Source organism: Delphinapterus leucas, chromosome 1, assembly GCF_059928025.1.
Source record: "Delphinapterus leucas isolate spDelLeu-1000000601 "Yukka" chromosome 1, BTC_Dleu_Yukka2, whole genome shotgun sequence".
Classification (NCBI taxonomy): domain Eukaryota; kingdom Metazoa; phylum Chordata; class Mammalia; order Artiodactyla; family Monodontidae; genus Delphinapterus; species Delphinapterus leucas.
In genome coordinates this window covers 16,503,004-16,522,009 of record NC_143129.1, presented here as the reverse complement: position 1 = coordinate 16,522,009, position 19,006 = coordinate 16,503,004, and positions in this window count along the sequence as shown.

The following is a 19,006-nucleotide window of genomic DNA, read 5'->3' as shown; positions in this document are numbered from 1 at the left end:
TGTTTACAAACTAGTTAGTGGTAGAGAGGAGACAAAGCCCTGATACAGCACTTCCACTAGGGAGCCCCTCTCCCGAGCATCGGCACTCAAGCCCCAGACCCCTTCATGTCTTCATGCTTTCAGCTGTCAGTAACTCCTGACTCTTAAGTCTCCAGTTTCTCTGGACTCTGAAATAGAAGTGAAACTCTGGAATATAACTTTTTAAAGCCTTTCTTGAAAGTAAGGCATGGCCCTTTCAAAAGAGAACCCTAAGAAGTCTTTCCTTATCTGTACTTCATGCAAAAGAAGATTCTGATATGAAATTTTTATTTGGATGCTGGATATTTAATAATGAATTTAAAATTCTCTATTAAGTAAGACAAAACAGTATTAGCACTTCGGAAAAGTCAACTTTTAAAATAATGATAATTTTTAATTGCATCATTCTTGACCTGTTTTATAGTTTCATTTGTATTTTGTAAACATAATATTCATCATGGTTTGCTTTGCTCACAGCCCACCCATTTTATAAATGTGTATGGTTATTTTAATTGCCTGGACCTACATTGACTTGTTGCTTTAGTTCAGTGGCACTGATCTGTACATAGAAAGTGATACAATGTTGTTTAATTTCTTAAGTGACAGTAGTTACTTGTGTGGGTATATTAACTACTGGTATAGGGACTTCCCTGGTGGCACAGTGGTTAAGAATCCGCCTGCCAGTGCAGCGGACATGGGTTCAATCCCTGGTCCGGGAAGATCCCACATGCCATGGAGCAACTAAGCCAGCCCGTGCGCCACAGCAACTGAGCCTGCGAGCCACAACTACTGAAGCCCGCGTGCCTAGAGCCTGTGCTCTGCAATAAGAGAAGTCACCGCAATGAGAAGCCCGTGCACTGCAACGAAGACCCAACGTTGCCAAAAATAAATTAATTAATTAATTTAGACAACAACAACAACAACTGGTATAGGTACAGGCTATAGAGTAGAGAATGCTCATGTTAAAGGAGACAACATTCAGATAGATATTTCCCCCTGAGTTTAGCCAAGGTAGTTCTTCTTGTTCTGGAAAAGGGAAGATTAGAGATGACAACTGCTGTTCATTTTGCACTTGGCACTACCCGAAAACCTCCATGTGAATGGGTGCAGCTCTCTGCTTTGACAGCAGAAATGACACCAACATCAAGACAAGAAGGATACTGAAGTTTGTGATGATTGTAATTACCTGTAACAAAGCATTGTCTATACACAATCAGGAAAGCCCCTCGTGTTTCTCCAACCTCCTCCTCTCTCTTTCCCATTCCCTAAGCACCCAACTGTATGTCAGACCTTCTGCCTATACCCTCCACTTGTACACACTTTAACGTTTCCCATCTTATCTTTTTGTGGCCCACTACAGATAAGTTTTTCTTTTCTAAATTGCTGATCAGTGCTTTTCTATTCAGCTTTGTCTAATTAAAAAAAATTATACTCAAAGACTGTTTCAATATGCAAAAACATCCAACATATACATTTAATACCTCTGGGTTAGATTTTGGAATGGTATTTTATTTCCTATTTTACAGTGGAGTAAAACTGGAGAGGTAAGTCACCCCACCAATGTTACACAGCTCAGTATGAAGAAAAAGAAAGCCTAAATCCAGGGTATTTTCTACCGAATTACATGTACTTCATGTTAAGAGGAAATTTCAGTAAAGCAGATTTTACATCAACAAAGAATCAAGCCTTTTTTTAGGCCAAGTTTTACTTGCAGGAGAAGAGGTAGGATAGAGTGAGTGGCTAGTAACTGGAGAGGCAGAGAGTTCAGCAAAAAAAAAAAAAAAAGTAACATTTACCATCAATGGGGGTAAAAGACATTTTAAAACTGTGAGCATTAGCTATGGAAATATTCCAGTCCCTTGTGTCTACTCTTTTTAAATTAAAGACATTTAATTCAGTAATTACAAGTTCACTTAAATAATTCTAATCTTTAATAACTTATTTTTATATGAAATATGTGATGTTAAATAAGTTCCTTTCTTTAATAAGCATTTGAAATTACTTTATGGGAACTGTGAATACTAAGATGTTAGTATAATCAGAGGTTAAGAAAAATTTCTCCCAAAACTGTGTGCTAGATTTAGAAAAAAAAGATTCTTCCTAATCTATTTACAATACATATTATGAAAAAAATCATTTTTCTTTGCATACATCTTTTCATTTTCAATTTTTCTGCATTGGAACAGTTTCATTGTCAGGGTTGGCTTAGGATAACACATGGCTTACTAGCGACAATCAAATACACTTGAATTTAACATATTTTCTGCCGGTGTTCCTTCATCAGGTTATGAATCTCTCTGCATTACAGATTATTCATTTATAATATGGAGTTTGGGATACCTACCCTGACAGATTAATGTGAACATTAAAATTAGATAAAGCATATAAAAGGTCCTGGTACCAGACCTAACACATTCTAAGAGCTTAATGTGCAAAATAAGAGTTGGCTTTGCCCTCAAAATGGGAAAATTAAAGCAGACATTCTTTGCCAGGATGGGGTGGTCTCTGCATCTGGCCCCCTTCTACTCAATGAATCTCATCTACTTCATCCTCACTAGATTCCTTATGCAAGAACCACCTGCATCAAAATCACCTGGACATATGTTTAAAATATAAATGCCTGGGTCCCACCTCAGGTCCACATATTGGACTCTTTGGATCAAGGAAAAAGAACACAAAACTTTAAAGCTAAATAATCAGTTTTGGTACTCATTTATATCACTTTAAAATTTTATTTTTAACTCTGTTTATTGCCTGCATTGTTATTTATTTAGCTATTTTTGCTTCTTTTTAAAAAGTAAGATATAATGTGTAAGTTTAAGGTGTACAGCATGTTGATTTGAATTATTTATACATTCCAATATGATTACCACTGTAACTTTAGCTAACACTCTATCACGCCACGTAGTATGACTTGAGGACAATTAAGAACTAGTCTTTTAGAAAGACTAGTGTTGTAATAGAGTGTTGTAGACTGTAATCGCTATACTGTGAATTAGTTCTCCAGCACTTTTTAATCTAAGTTTGTACCCTTAAACAACATATTCCTTGACCTGCCCATGCCCCCACCCCAGCTTGGTAACCATTATTTTACTGTTTTTGTGAGTTTGGCATTTTTAGATTCCACATAATAATCAAAATCATAGAATATGTGTCTTTCTTTATCTAACATGTCACTTAGCATAATATCCTTCAATTCATCCATGTTATTACAAATGGCAAAATTTCCTTCTTTTTAAAGCCTGAATAATATTCCATTGCATGTATATGTCACATTTTCTTTATCCATTGATCTATCTATGGATGTCTGGATTGTTTCCATATCTTGGCTATTGTGTACAATCCTGCAATGAACATGGGAGTGTAGATATCTATGAATAACATGTTTATGGATTCGTTTTCAAAGCATACAGATAAATAGATAGAAAATCTGTTTTATAAGATAACTGATGGTTACATTTTCTCAAAACAAGTTTTTCAAATGCACACGTTTAGTAATTAAACATGACTAAACAGATGCACAAGGGCTTTTGGAAGCAATGAAATAGAAGGACATATTAAAATAAGATCAAGCTGAGGGTGGGGGAGATAAATTCAATAATCCCCAGTGGAACAATAAAGCAGGATAGGCTTTAAGAGGTAGTTAGCAAAAAATCAGAATAAAAATGTCAGAGTTTAAAATATCTTTAGTTATATCTCTTATATTCCTATAATTTTATTTTATGGATTATCTCTTTGCTATTATACATATTATAAATTCCATCCACTCTGAGATAAGATGTCTTTATTTTACTTGATTTATGAAAAATTTTATTATCTTATAGATAAGGACCACAAAATCCAGAATTTTATGACTTGCTTAAGGTCAAACTAATTTTAAAATGGAAGTAGAAGTTTTGTTCCCACATATCAGTTCTGATCATTTTTTAAGAGCAAATTAATGCATTTATTTATGTAAAAATTATTTTTAAATAAAATGATAACACTATATCCTACTTTTTCTCCCACTAATTTTTAGTCTCAACCATGTTTGAGTCCACTTATAAAAATGAAATTGTTACATTATCTTAGTCATAATTTCAAATACTTTTTTATCTCAAAGGTGGTAACTGAAATATGTAAAATAAAAAGTAATCAAGTAATAACATCTCAAGACTATGTAAAGAATTAATTTCAATAGTATAATAATTAAAACTTCTGTTATTCTATTTTAAATATGCCTAAAATAAGCCAACCATGAACTGAATGAAGTATTCAAACTCCTACAAGCTTGATCTGAGATGAAAAAAAAATCATATTTTAATAATAATAATTTCTTTGATTGCTCGTGAAGATATGTACCTCTTTCTATTTGTATTTCTTATTTGATAGTTAGCCTACTTATATACTTTGCATAATATCACAGGGCTATCTGTTCGTTTTCTGTCTTAAGGGAAGTCTGTCAATAATCTGTATATTAACTTGTGATTTTATACACGTTGCAAATACTACACTCCATTCTGTCTCTTGCCTTATTTGTACATATCTTCTAAATAAGGAACTTTTAAAAATGTCCCTGACATAAAACTTTGTAATTTTTTCCCACATACATTCTTATTTGTTTCTAATTTAGTAAGGTTGTGTTAGTTTCCTATTGCTATTGTAACAAATTTCCAAAAACCTAGTGGCTCAAATCAGCACAGATTTATTATCAGGCAGTTCCATAGGTCAAAGTCTAAAATTAGTTGGCAGGGCTGCTTTCCTTCTGGAGGCACTAGGGGAGAATTTGTTGACTTTACTTTTCCAGATTTGAGAGGCTATCTGCGTTCATTTGGCTCATGCACCAATGTTCCATCTTCAAGCCCAGCAACGTAGCATCTTCCTCGCTCTCTCTTGCTCTCGCTCTCACTCTCTCTTCTGTTTCAGTGTTTCTGTCCTCATATCTCCTCTCCCTCTCTGCTTCTCTGACTGTGACCCTATGGCTTCCTTTTTTACCAGATAATCTAGGATAATTTTCTCAGCTCAAGATTCAACTTAATCACATCCACAAACTTCCTCCTGCCACATACGGAATAAGGTAACACATTCACAAATTCAGAGGTTTAGAATGTAGACAGCTTGTTGGGGGGGTGGGTGCATTATTCTGTCTACCCCAAAGGTGACATAAGGCTGAAGTTATTTATAAAAGCATATACGTATATTCATTTCCCTACATTTTCTTCTAGTGATTATATAAATCAGTGTGTGTATGATATATTTCTTTTCTTTACTATCTAATATATATATATATTTTTGGTCACACCACATGGCTTGTGGGACCTTAGTTCCCTGACCAGGGATTGAACTCAGGCCACAGCAGTGAAATCCTAACCACTGGACCAGCAGGGAATTCCCATCCAAAATGTATTTAAAATAAAGTTAGTTTCATTTTTTCAAAAAATTCCCAATTTTCCTATTCTTTCTCAGAATGATATAAAATCTGTCTTTATCACATATACTAATCTCCTATATAGAAAATATTGTACTTTGTTTTCTCTATTTTTTTACATTGACCTGTCCTTTTACAGATAACAAATTAATTTTTATAGTCCATTGATATATTTTTCTATATGTTATCACTATTGCTTTTAAGTTTTTAGTAAAAATTGATCTATAATCTATACATATAATTCAGCTCCTTCTATAAAATACTGACGGGAATTTTACTGAGGTTTTTATGAATGTATAGTTTGGTTTAGAAATTTCATATTATTGTATTATATTTATAATTTTCTTTAGAATCCACAAAGGGAAGCTCATTTCAAGGCTCACACATAAAAAAAACTTTTAAAAATACATGTCATGAAAACATTCTGTCTGAGAGCTGCTAAATGAGGCTGGGCTCAGTGGTTCATCCAGTCTACAATTTCAGTGAGTGCCTGACCATGATGGAACATATGAACTGACCTTGTGGAAAAGAGTCAGAGATTATTTAAGGATGGACTTGAAGGTTCTGGCAGTGGTCACATGGAGACAATTTTATCATCAGAAGTAAAAGTATTAGCAGAAGAATTTTGGTTCACTGAAAGGAGCTGAATTTGTAAGTGATGCCCCCTTAAATACAAATAATAATTATAAAATATATGAAATATAGTTGTAAGGCAAAAATGCAAAGAGGTGAATAAAATTTGATTTCTAAAAGAATTTAATTAGTAGAAGAGAATATTTATAAATGGTATTTTGTTTCTTCTATCCATTATACTTGTTTATAAATTACACACTTCTTTCTCAATTAAATATAGGGAACTAGGAATAAGCTATGAAGGCTTTGAAAGTGCTGGAATGTTACCAGTATAACAATGACTGATCAATTCTGGTGTTCACAACAATGACCAAGTAAAATAATTTTCCACAGTGTGTTCCAAAATGATATATTAATAATAATTATCCCTGTGTCCAAAAGAGAGGAGCTAACTATTTAACTATGTAAACTTAATCCATCATATTTTCGGGAAATAGTTAGTTGATACCCCAAATTATAATAAAATACAAATAAGTAATATTTTTAACAAAGCTAACAGACCAAATAAATATGTCATGGTGACAGAGCAATTGGCTATGTAATATTGGCCAAAAAACGCTTAAAAGTAAATAATTTTAGAGAAAAATGCCAGGTACCAAACTGCTAAAATTTAAGTAAATTTATGAATTTAGAAATGCTTTTAATTTCATAGGAAAGAGTAACTCTATGAGAAAAATTCATCCAGATGCCCAGAGGATCGGGTTCCAATTTGCCTGGTGAAAAGGCAAAAGGACTATATTTCAAGCAAATTCAATTTATTAAAAACCTAGATTCTGGTTCTGTGTCAGCTTGTCTAAGATGAAGTTGTTTGTCTCTTGGTTCTGGTAAGATTACAGAAATTCTAGGAAAGTACCAAAGTAAGTATAGTTATAAATCTAAGACACTCTGAAAACAAGTATAAAAATAATGGAGAAATAAACTAAACATGATGTTGATATGTAGAATTGACTAAATTATACACAGAGCAATAAATTGTGTAAGAATCAGAATTGTGTACATTTTGTCTAGTAATGTGTTTGAAATGGCCAGAAAATTTGTTCTTCCTAATGTTACATTAAACTATATATTAAAATAATGTTTTCTGGTTGCTTTTTTTGTTGTTGTTATGCACAGAAACGCCTTGGGCATTACAGGATATATGTCCAACAATAAGGTAGAATGGATGTCTGGATAATGTTCCCATTAGAGAACACCTAAAAATGCTTGATAAAAAATTTATTTAAAAAATTTTTAAGTAAATAAAGTGCCAAGTACATGAATAAGAAAAGGAAGTCCTTGCAGATATATTGTGCTAAAAAGATGTTCTTTGAACTGATTAATCTCTAAAGCCAGTGCCTGTCATTTGAGCATCTATCTATCCCTGGTGGAATAAAGATTTTTAACAGTCTGCCAAAGGATGGAGGAGATACACTCAGAATGTCATAAGGTGGGAGATGATAATAGAAATGTATCATCATCTAGAGCAACCCCAAAATAAAACTCTTAGTTGGAAAACAAGAAAACAACATACGCACACTGTAGACTGACTCAGTTTGGTGCTTGGTGTTTTAAACTTGATTACAGGTTGAGGGGATAATAAGAAAAATAATTCTTATTCACACACTGACCATCATGTGACTTATGTGATAGAAACCTTAAGCCAAAAACATAATCCAAGATAGTCTCAGGTTTGTAGTTACCTCAACTCTCTCTTGTAGAAGCATAAACCAAAACTTTCTCTAGCAGGATAAATTTTATAATCAGGGTTCAAGAAATTCTCACAAATAAACTTCCAGAAATCAAGAACTCATACTCAAAAATCAGAAAAATTTTGAGGAAGTATGCTCCTGAGAGTCAACTAAAACTACAGGATTAAACCTTCAGCAATTGCAGATACTGGCACTATCAAAAGCAGACTATAACATTCATATATATACATGAATATATATGTACCAAAAAGCATTGCAGTGACTTGAACAGTGTGAGAAAAGCATATGAAATATCTAAAAATGAAAAATATAGTAATTCTTATTAGAAATTTGATGGATAGGAGTAAAGAACAATTTACATACTGTTGGAAATTATTGATACTCAGAATGGACAGGGAAGTAAAGAAATGAAAAATATGAACAAATGTTTAAGAGACATGAAAATAGCATGAGAAAGACTAAGCCATATCTTAGTGGAGTTCCAGTGGAAAAATAATTAGAAAGAGGGAGAAACATATGTGAAGATAAGGATAAAGAAAAATAAAAAAGTAATAATCCTAAGACTCAAAAAGCCCAACTAATCTCATATAGGATAATTTTATAAATATAGTGTTGAAACCACAAAACCCAAAGACAAGGACGCTGTCTTAAAAGGAGTCCAAGATAATGTAAAACACCTGCAAGAAAACAGAAGGCTGAAAGCAGATTATGTTGCAATAATAAAGAAAAATATTCAAAGTATTTAGAGAAAATAACTCATTTTGAAAATTATAGAGCCAATAAAAATATATTTTAGTAAAGATAGTGAAATAACATTTTCATATAATTTCAACTGACAGTTGAAATGATTATACTACCCAAAGCAATCTACAGATTCAGTGCAATCCCTATCAAATTACCAATGGCATTTTTCATAGAACTAAAACAAAGAAATCTTAAAATTTTTATGGAGCCACAAAAGACCCCAAGTAGCCAAAGCAATCTTGAGAAAGAAAAACAGAGCTGGAGGAATCAGGCTCCCTGATTTCAGACGATACTGCAAAGCTACAGTAATCAAGACAGTATGGTACTGGCACAAAAACAGAAATATAGATCAATGAAACAGGATAGAAAGCTGAGAAATAAATCCACGCACCTATGGTCAATTAATCTATGGCAAAGGAGGCAAGACTATGTAATAGAGAAAAGATAGTCTCTTCAATAAATGGTGCTGGGGAAACTGGACAGCTACATGTAAAAAAAAAAATGAAATTAGAACATTTTTTAATGCCATACACAAAAATAAACGCAAAATGGATTAAAGACCTAAATGTAACACTGGATACTATAAAACTCTTAGAGGAAAACATAAGTAGAACACTCTTTAATATAAATTGCAGCAATATCTTTTTGGATCCATCTCCTAGAATAATGGAAATAAAAACAAAAATAAACAAATGGGACCTAATTAAACTCAAAAGCTTTTGCACAGCCAAGTAAATCATAAACAAAATGAAAAGACAACCTACAGAATGGGAGAAAATATTTGCAAATGATGCGCCCAACAAGGGATTAGTCTTCAAAATTTACAAACAGCTCATGCAGCTCAATAATAAAAAACAAAACAAACAAGAAAACACCCAATCAAAAAATGGGCGGAAGACCTAAATAGACATTTCTCCAAAGAAGACATACAGATGGCCAAGAGGCACATGAAAAGCTGCTCATTATCACTAATTATTAGAGAAATGCAAATCAAAACTACAGTGAGATATCACCTCACTCCAGTCAGAATGGCCATCATTGAAAAGTCTACAAACAATGAATGCTAGAGAGGGTGTGGAGAAACAGGAAACCTCCTACACTGTTGGTGGGAAGGTAAATTGGTGCAGCCACTATGGAGAACAGTATGGAGGTTCCTTAAAATCTAAAAACAGAGCTACCATATGATCCTGCAATCCCACTTCTGGGCATATATCCAGAGAAAAACATGGTTCAAAAGGATACATGCACCCCAATGTTCATTGTAGCACTGTTTACAATAGCAAAACATGGAAGCAACCTAAATGTCCACAGACAGATGAATGGATAAAGAAGATGTGGTACATATATACAAGAGAATATTACTCAGCCATAAAGAAGAATGAAATAATGCCATTTGCAGCAGCATGGATGGACCTGGAGATTATCATACTAAGTGAAGTAAGTGAGACAGAGAAAGACAAATATCATATGATATAGCTTATATGCAGAATCTAAAAAAAATGATACAAATGAACTTACAGACAAAACTCACAGACTTAGAGAATAAACTTATAGTTACCAGGGTAAGGGTGGGTGGCAGGGGAGGGATAGATTGGGAGTTTGGGACTGACATATATACACTGCTATATTTAAAATAGGTAACCAACAAGGACCTACTGTATGACACAGGGAACTCTGCTCAATATTGTGTAATAACCCAAATGGAAAAAGAATTTGAAAAAGAATAGATAGATATATGTATGAATTAATTACTTTGCTGTACACCTGAAACTAATACAACATTGTTAATCAGCTACACTACAATGTAAAATAAATTTAAAAAAAAATATTAATAGACTTCACTAAAAATTTTTAATGGTAAGTCAAGAAAATGGAAAATTTACAAAAATACCTGCAGTCTAACAGGAATCATAAACTAATACAATTACAATGATGAAGAAACAACTAAGTACACATTGAATATACAAAATAACAATAATTTTACTAAATTTTGAGGTGGTACCTAAACAATTAAAATAAACAGTTGACAAAAATATCAGAGAATTTGGGCATAGTTATAACTAGGGATAAAAATTATAATACACTATATTTCTTGGAAGAGATTGGGTATTGATCAATTTTTAACTTTGTCAAATTAAATATTCACAGTAAAATGTTAATGGTAATGTTAAAAGCTAAAATAGAAAATGTGACTACAAACTAGTGGAAGAAAATTATCCAATGAGTAAAACTCTTTTTTTTTTGGAAATAGAAGAATGGAAAATAAAATAAAACAGAAAAAGTATAATACAAAAGTAAAAAGTATAATTTATTTCATAATGCATAATTAGTTGGGCAAATGTACAAATTTATCTCATATAAAATATATCACTATATTACAGTCTACCAAACAAATAAAAAGCAGCTATGTGCTCAATTACAAGTATATCTAAACTTAAGGACACAGATATGGCAGTATGAAAAGATGAAATATCAAATATATATTGACCAAACAAAAGATTACAGGGCCTCCCTGGTGGCGCAGTGGTTGAGAGTCTGCCTGTCAATGCAGGGGACACGGGTTCATGCCCTGGTCCGGGAAGATGCCACATGCCACGGAGCGGCTAGGCCCGTGAGCCGTGGCTATTGAGCCTGCGTGTCCGGAGCCTGTGCTCCTCAACAGGAGAGGCCACAACAGTGAGAGGCCCCCATACCGCAAAAAAATAAAAAAGAAATAAAAGATTACATTAATCTCAGAAAAGTAGTGTAATTGACTCTATTACAAAGGTCTTTATATTACCAAGGAAATGTATTAATTTTAAACACTCATTAATCTAATTACATAGACTTAAAATATATTTTTTAAATAGAGTATTCAAGGATAAACTGACAAACTCACTAATAAATAGAAGATTTTAGCATATGTTTCTCCATTCATAGTAAATGAGTTACTTGCTTTTACATAATTAAATAAGTGAAAAATCACTAGTAGTATTGCAGTAAAAGATTAAAGTGTTATTTTTCAAAATGTAAACACATACTTCTAAAAACTCATAGTTTAAAGAAGGAATATTTGAAAATAGAAAACATATGCAGATTATTATTAAAAAATACTAAAGATAAAATTTATTACAGGTGCTGCAAATGGAAGGACAACTAAAGGTCAAAGAGCAAAAAGACCAAATGAAAAAGTACTCTTTTATTATGAAGACTTGAAATATTACAGAGCTAACATAGCAGATAATTTGGAAATGACAATGGGAGAATTGTCAATCAGATAGAAAAATATGTTATCTAAGAAACCTATCTCATACCATAAGCATAAACTTTTAGTATAAATTTAAGACTGTTCAGATATAAAAATCAAATCTATCACAAGAAAGATATGTTTAAGATCTCAATAAGAGAAGAATTTATTTTGAAAGATATAAACTGAAAGCCATAAGTGAAGAAGAAATTACAGTTGGCAATATTTAAATTAAGAATATTGTTTTTATCAAAAGCAGCATTTATTAAAAGACAGGTCATTTAGAAAGTACTTTCAATTTATATAACTGGATAGGCAGAATTTTAGGATTACAACTAAGACTCCTGGTATGCATATTTTGGAAAATCCTTTCCCGTTGAATATGGGTGGGCCTGACATAATCGGATGAGCCCATCTCACAAAGGCTCTAAAAGTCAGACACAGAAGAGGTCAAAGAGATTTGAAGCTGCAGGAGATGCAGTTATGGTGAACTTGAAACAGCTACCATCATGTTCTGGAGAAGGCCTTTGTAGTGGACACCATGCAATGACTTGAGAATATAACCTCTAGTAGCTGAGAACAGCCGCTGGCCAACAGGTAACAAGAAAGGAGGGATGTCAGTCATACAGCTGTAGAGAAATAAATTCTGCCAATGACCTGAGGGAGCTTGGAAGAACTTCCAAGTGAAAACATACCTCATGGACTCCCTGATGTAAGCCTTAGGAGATCCTGTGCAGATTTCCTAGTTAAATCGTGCTGGACTCCTGACCCACAGAAACTGTGAGATATATTTTTGTTGATTTAAGCTGCTAAATTTGTGGTAATTTGTTACATAGCAATAGAAAATCAATATAGTAACCAACAGGGAATTCCCCCGGCAGTCCAGCAGTTAGGACGCAGGTTTTCACTACTGTGGACCAGGGATTGAAACCTGGTCAGGGAATGAAGATCCCACAAGCCACGTGGCATGGCCAAAGAAAATGTATATATAGTAACCAACAAAAAGTTAGCATTCAATAAATAAAGATTTTACTAGTAGATAATTCAATGTGAAATAATGAATCAAAGTCATGAGCAGGCATGTCAAAGAACCAGAAAATTCATCAATTACATACGAAAAGAGTTTTAAGTTCATTTGTAATTGTTGAAATACAAATAAAAACCACAATGGGAAGGAGACCTTCAAGATGGCAGAAGAGTGAGATGTGGAGCTCATCCTCCAACCCACAAATACATCAGAAATACATCTACACGTGGAACAGCTCCTACAGAACACCTGCTGAATGCTGGCAGAAGACCTCAGACCTCCCAAAAGGCAAGAAACTCTCCACGTACCTGGGTAGGGCAAAAGAAAAAAGAATAAACAGAGACAAAAGAATAGGGACAGGACCTGCACCAGTGGGAGGGAGCTGTGAAGGAGGAAAGGTTTCCACACACTACGAAGCCCCTTCGCGGGCGGAGACTGCAGGTGGCAGAGGGGGAAGCTTTGGAGCTGCGGAGGGGAGCGCAGCCACAGGGGTGTGGAGGACAAAGCAGAGAGATTACCGCACAGAGGAATGGTGTCGACCGGCACTCACCAGCCCGAGAGGCTTGTCTGCTCACCCGCCGGGGCAGACAGGTGCTGGGAGCTGAAGCTCAGGCTTCAGAGGTCATACCCCCGGGAGAGGACTGGTGTTGGCTGCGTGAACACAGCCTGAAGGGGGCTAGTGCACCACAGCTAGCTGGGAGGGAGTCTGAGGCAAAGTCTGGACCTGCCTAAGAGGCAAGAGAACATTGTTTTGGGGTACGCGAGGAGAGGGAATTCAGAGCACCGCCTAAACAAGCTCCACAGACGGGCACAAGCCATGGCTATCAGCGCGTACACCAGAGACAGGCATGAGACACTAAGGTTACTGCTGCAGCCACCAAGGAGACCGTGTGTAAGCACAGGTCACTATCAACACATCCCCTCCTGGAGCCTGTGCAACCTGCCACTGCCAGGGTCCCGTGGTCCAGAGACAACTTCCCCAGGAGAACACATGGCGCACCTCAGGCTGGTGCAACGTCACACTGGCCTCTGCCACTGCAGGCTCACCCCGCAACTGTACCCCTCCATCCCCTGGCCTGAATGAGCCAGAGCCCCCGAATCAGCTGCTCCTTTTACCCCATCGTGTCTGAGAGAAGAACAGAAGCCCTCAGGCGACCTACATGCAGAGGTGGGCCCAAATCCAAAGGTGAACCCCGGGAGCTGTGTGAACAAAGAAGAGACAGGGAAATCTCTCCCAGCAGCCTCAGGAGCAGTGGATTAAATCTGCACAATCAACTTCATGTACTCTGCATCTGTGAAATCCCTGAAGAGACAATGAATCATCCCAAAATTGAGGAGGTGGACTTTGGGAGCAATGATATATATGTTTTTTTCCTTTTTCTCTTTTTGTGAGTTATGTGTATGCTTCTTTGTGTGATTTTGTCTGTACAGCTTTGCTTTAACCATTTGTCCCAGGGTTCTGTTCTGTCTATTTTTTGTTTGATTTTAGGTTTTCTTTTTTTTTTTTCTTTTTAGTATAGCTTTTGGTGCTTGTTATCATTGATGGATTTGTTTTTTGCTTTGGTTGCTGTCTTCTTTCTTTCTTTTTTTATTACTTTATAATTTTTTTATTTTTAATAATTATTTTTTATTTTAATAACTATTTTATTTTCTTCTTTATTACTTTTTCACTTTTATTATAATACTATTTTTAATTTTAATAACATTTTATTTACCTTATTTTATATATTTTATTTTTCTTTCTTTTTTTCTCCCTTCTGTTCTGAGCCATGTGACTGGCAGGATCTTGCTGCTCTGGCCACATGTCAGGCCTGAGCATCAGAGGCGGGAGAGCTGAGTTCAGGACATGGGAGCACCAGAGACTTCCCGGGCCCACGTGATATGAATCAGCAAGAACTCTCCCAGAGATCTCCATCTCAACACTAGGACGCAGGTCCACTCAAAGTCCAGCAAGCTGCAGTGCTGGATGCCCCATGCGAAACAATTAGCGAGATAGAAACAAAACCCACCCATTAGCAGAGAGGTTGCTTAAAATCATAATAATTTCACAGACACCCTAAAACACATCACCGGACATGGTCCTGCCTGCCAGAAAGACAAGATCCAGCCTCATCCACAAGAACACAGGCACCAGTCCCCTCCACCAGGAAGCCTACACAACCCACTGAACCAACCTAACCCACTGGGGGCAGATGCCAAAAATAACGGGAACTATGAACCCGCAGCCTGCAAAGAGGAGACCCCAAACACAGTAAGTTAAGCAAAACGAGAAGACAAGAAATACACAGCAGATGAAGGAGCAAAGTAAAAACCCACCAGACCAAAGAAATGAAGAGGAAATAGGCAGTATACCTGAAAAAACAATTCAGAGTAATGATAGTAAAGATGATCCAAAATCTTGGAAACAAAATGAAGAAAATACAAGAAACGTTTAACAAGGACCTAGAAGAACTAAACAGCAAACAAACAATGATGAACAACACAATAAATGAAATTTAAAATTCTCTAGAAGGAATCAATAGCAGAATAACTGAGACAGAGGATCAGATAAGTGACCTGGAAGACAAAGTGGAAATAACTACCGCAGAGCAGAATAAAGAAAAAAAAATGAAAAGAATTGAGAACAGTCTCTGAGGCTTCTGGGATAAAATTAAATGCACCAACATTCGAATTATAGGGGTCCCAGAAGAAGAAGAGAAAAAGAAAGGGACTGAGAAAATATGTGAAGAGATTATAGTTGAAAACTTCCCGAATATGGGAAAGGAAATAGTAAATCAAGTCCAGGAAGTGCAGAGAGTCCCATCCAGGATAAATCCAAGGAGAAAAACACCAAGACATATTAATCAAACTATCAAAAATTAAATACAAAGAAAAATTATTAAAAGCAGCAAGGGAAAAGAAACAAATAACATACAAGGGAATACCCATAAGGTTAACAGCTGATCTCTTCAGCAGAAACTCTTCAAGCCAGAGGGAGTGGCGGGACATATTTAAAGCGATGAAAGGGAAAAACCTACACTGAAGATTGCTCTACCCAGCAAGGATCTCATTCAGATTCGACAGAGAAACTAAAACCTTTACAGACAAGCAAAAGCTAAGAGAATTCAGCACCAACAAACCAGATTTACAACAAATGCTAAAGGAACTTCTCTAGGCAGGAAAAAAAAGAGAAGAAAAAGGCCTACAAAAACAAACCCAAAACAATTAAGAAAATGGTAATAGGAATATACATATCGATAATTTCCTTAAATGTTAATGGATTAAATGCTCCAACTAAAAGACACAGACTGCCTGAATGGATAGAAAAACAAGACCCATATATATGCAGTCTACAACAGACCCACTTCAGACCTAGGGATACATACAGGCAGCAAGTGAAGGCATGAAAAAGATATTCCATGCAAATGGAACACAAAAGAAAGCTGGAGGAGCAATACTCATATCAGACAAAATAGACTTTAAAATAAAGACTATTACAAGAGACAAAGAAAGACACTACATAATGATGAAGGGATCAATCCAGGAAGAAGATATAACAATGTAAATATTTATGCATCCAACATAGGAGCACCTCAATACATAAGGCGCTAACAGCCATAAAAAAGAAATTGACAGTAACACAATCATAGTAGGGGACTTTAACACCCCACTTTCACCAATGGACAGATCATCCAAAATGAAAATAAATAAGGAAACACAAGCTTTAAATGATAAATTAAACCAGATGGACTTAATTGATATTTATAGGAATTTCCAACCAAAAACAACAGAATACACTTTCTTCTCAAGTACTCATGGAACATTCCCCAGGATAGACTATATCTTGGGCCACAAATCAAGCCTTGGTAAATTTAAGAATATTGAAATCGTACCCAGTATCTTTTCCAACCACAATGCTATGAGACTGATTATCAATAACAGGAAAAAAATCTGTAAAAAATACAAACACATGGGGGCAAAACAATACACTACTTAATCATCAAGACATCACTGAAGAAATCAAAGAGGAAATCAAAAAATACCTAGAAACAAATGACAATGAAAACACGACAACCCAAAATCTATGGGATGCAGCAAAAGCAGTTCTAAGAGGGAAGTTTATAGCAATACAACCCAACCCAAGAAACAAAAACATCTCAAATAAACAACCTAACCTTACACCAAAAGCAATTAGAGAAAGAAGAGCATAAAAACTCCCTAACTTAGCAGAAAAAAAGAAATCATAAAGATCAGGTCAGAAATAAATGAAAAAGAAATGAAGGAAACAGTAGCAAAGATCAATAAAACTAAAAGCAGGTTCTTTAAGAAGATAAACAAAATTGATAAACCCTTAGCCAGACTCATCAAGAAAACAAGGAGGAAGACTCAAATCAATATAATTAGAAATGAAAAAGGAGAAGTAAAAACACTGCAGAAATACAAAGGATCATGAGAGCTTATATGGCACTATATGCCAATAATAAGGACAAGCTGGAAGAAATGGACAAATTCTTAGAAAAGCACAACCTTCCAAGACTGATCCAGGAAGAAATAGAAAATATAAACAGAGCAATCACAAGCACTGAAATTCAGACTGTGATTAAAAATCTTCCAACAAACAAAAGCCCAAGAACAGATGGCTTCACAGGTGAATTCTATCAAACATTTAGAGAAGAGCTAACACTTATCCTTCTCAAAATCTTCCAAAATATAGCAGAGGGAGGAAAACTCCCAAACTCATTCTACAAGGCCACCATCACCCTGATAGCAAAACCAGACAAAGATGTCACAAAAAAAGAAAACTACAGGCCAATATCACTGATGAACATAGATGCAAAAATCCTCAACAAAATACTAGCAAACAGAATCCAACAGCACATTAAAAGGATCATATACCATGTTTAAGTGAGGTTTTCCCAAGAATGCAAGGATTCCTTAATAATATACACAAATCAATCAATGTGATATACCATATTAACAAATTGAAAGATAAAAACCATGTGATCGGGCTTCCCTGGTGGTGCAGTGGTTGAGAGTCCACCTGCCGTTGCAGGGGACATGGGTTCGTGCCCCGGTCCAGGAGGATCCCACATGCCGCGGAGCAGCTGGGCCAGTGAGCCATGGCCACTGAGCCTGCACGTCTGGAGCCTGTGCTCCGCAATGCGAGAGGCCACAACAGTGAGAGGCCCACGTACCACAAAAAAAAAAAACAAAAAACCATATGATCATCTCAATAGATGCAGAAAAAGCTTTCGACAAAATTCAACACCCATTTATGACAAAAAACCCTCCAGAAAGTAGGTGTAGAGGGAAATTACCTCAACACAATAAAGGCCATATATGACAAACTCACAGCCAACATTGTTCTCAATGTTGAAAAACTGAACCCATTTCAACTAAGATCAGGAACAAGACAAGGTTGCCCACTCTCACCACTATTATTCAGCATATTTTTGGAATTTTTAGCCACAGCAATCAGAGAAGAAAAAGAAATGAAAGGAATCCAGAACAGAAAAGAAGAAGTAAATCTGTCACTGTTTGCAGTTGACATGATATTATACATACAGAATTCTAATGATGCTACCAGAAAACTACTAGAGCTAATCAGTAAATCTGGTAAAATAGAAGGATACCAAATTAATGCACAGAAATCTCTTGCATTCCTATACACTAATGATGAAAAATCTGAAAGAGAAATTAAGGAAACACTCCCATTTACCACTGCAATAAAAAGAATAACATTCCTAGGAATAAACCTACCTAAGTAGACAAAAGACCTGTATGCTGAAAACTATAATACACTGATGGAAGAAATTAAAGGTGATACAAACAGATCGAGAGATAGACCATATTCTTGGATTGGAAGAATCAACATTGTGAAAATGACTATACTACCCAAAGCAATCTACATATTCAATGCAATCCCTATCAAACTACCAATGGCATTTTTCATAGAAGTAGAACAAAAAATTTCACAATTTGTTTGGAAACACAAAAGACTTCGAATAGCCAAAGCAATCTCGTGAAAGAAAAACGCAGCTGGAGGAATCAGGCTACCAGACTTCAGACAATAGTACAAAGCTACAGTAATCAAGACAGTATGGTACTGTCAGAAAAGCAGAAATGTAGTTCAATGGAACAGGATAGAAAGCCTAAGGATAAACCCACGCACCTATGGTCACCTTATTTTTGATAAAGGAGGTAAGAATATACAATGGAGAAAAGACAGCCTCTTCAATAAGTGGTGCTGGGAAAACTGGACAGGTACATGTAAAAGAATGAAA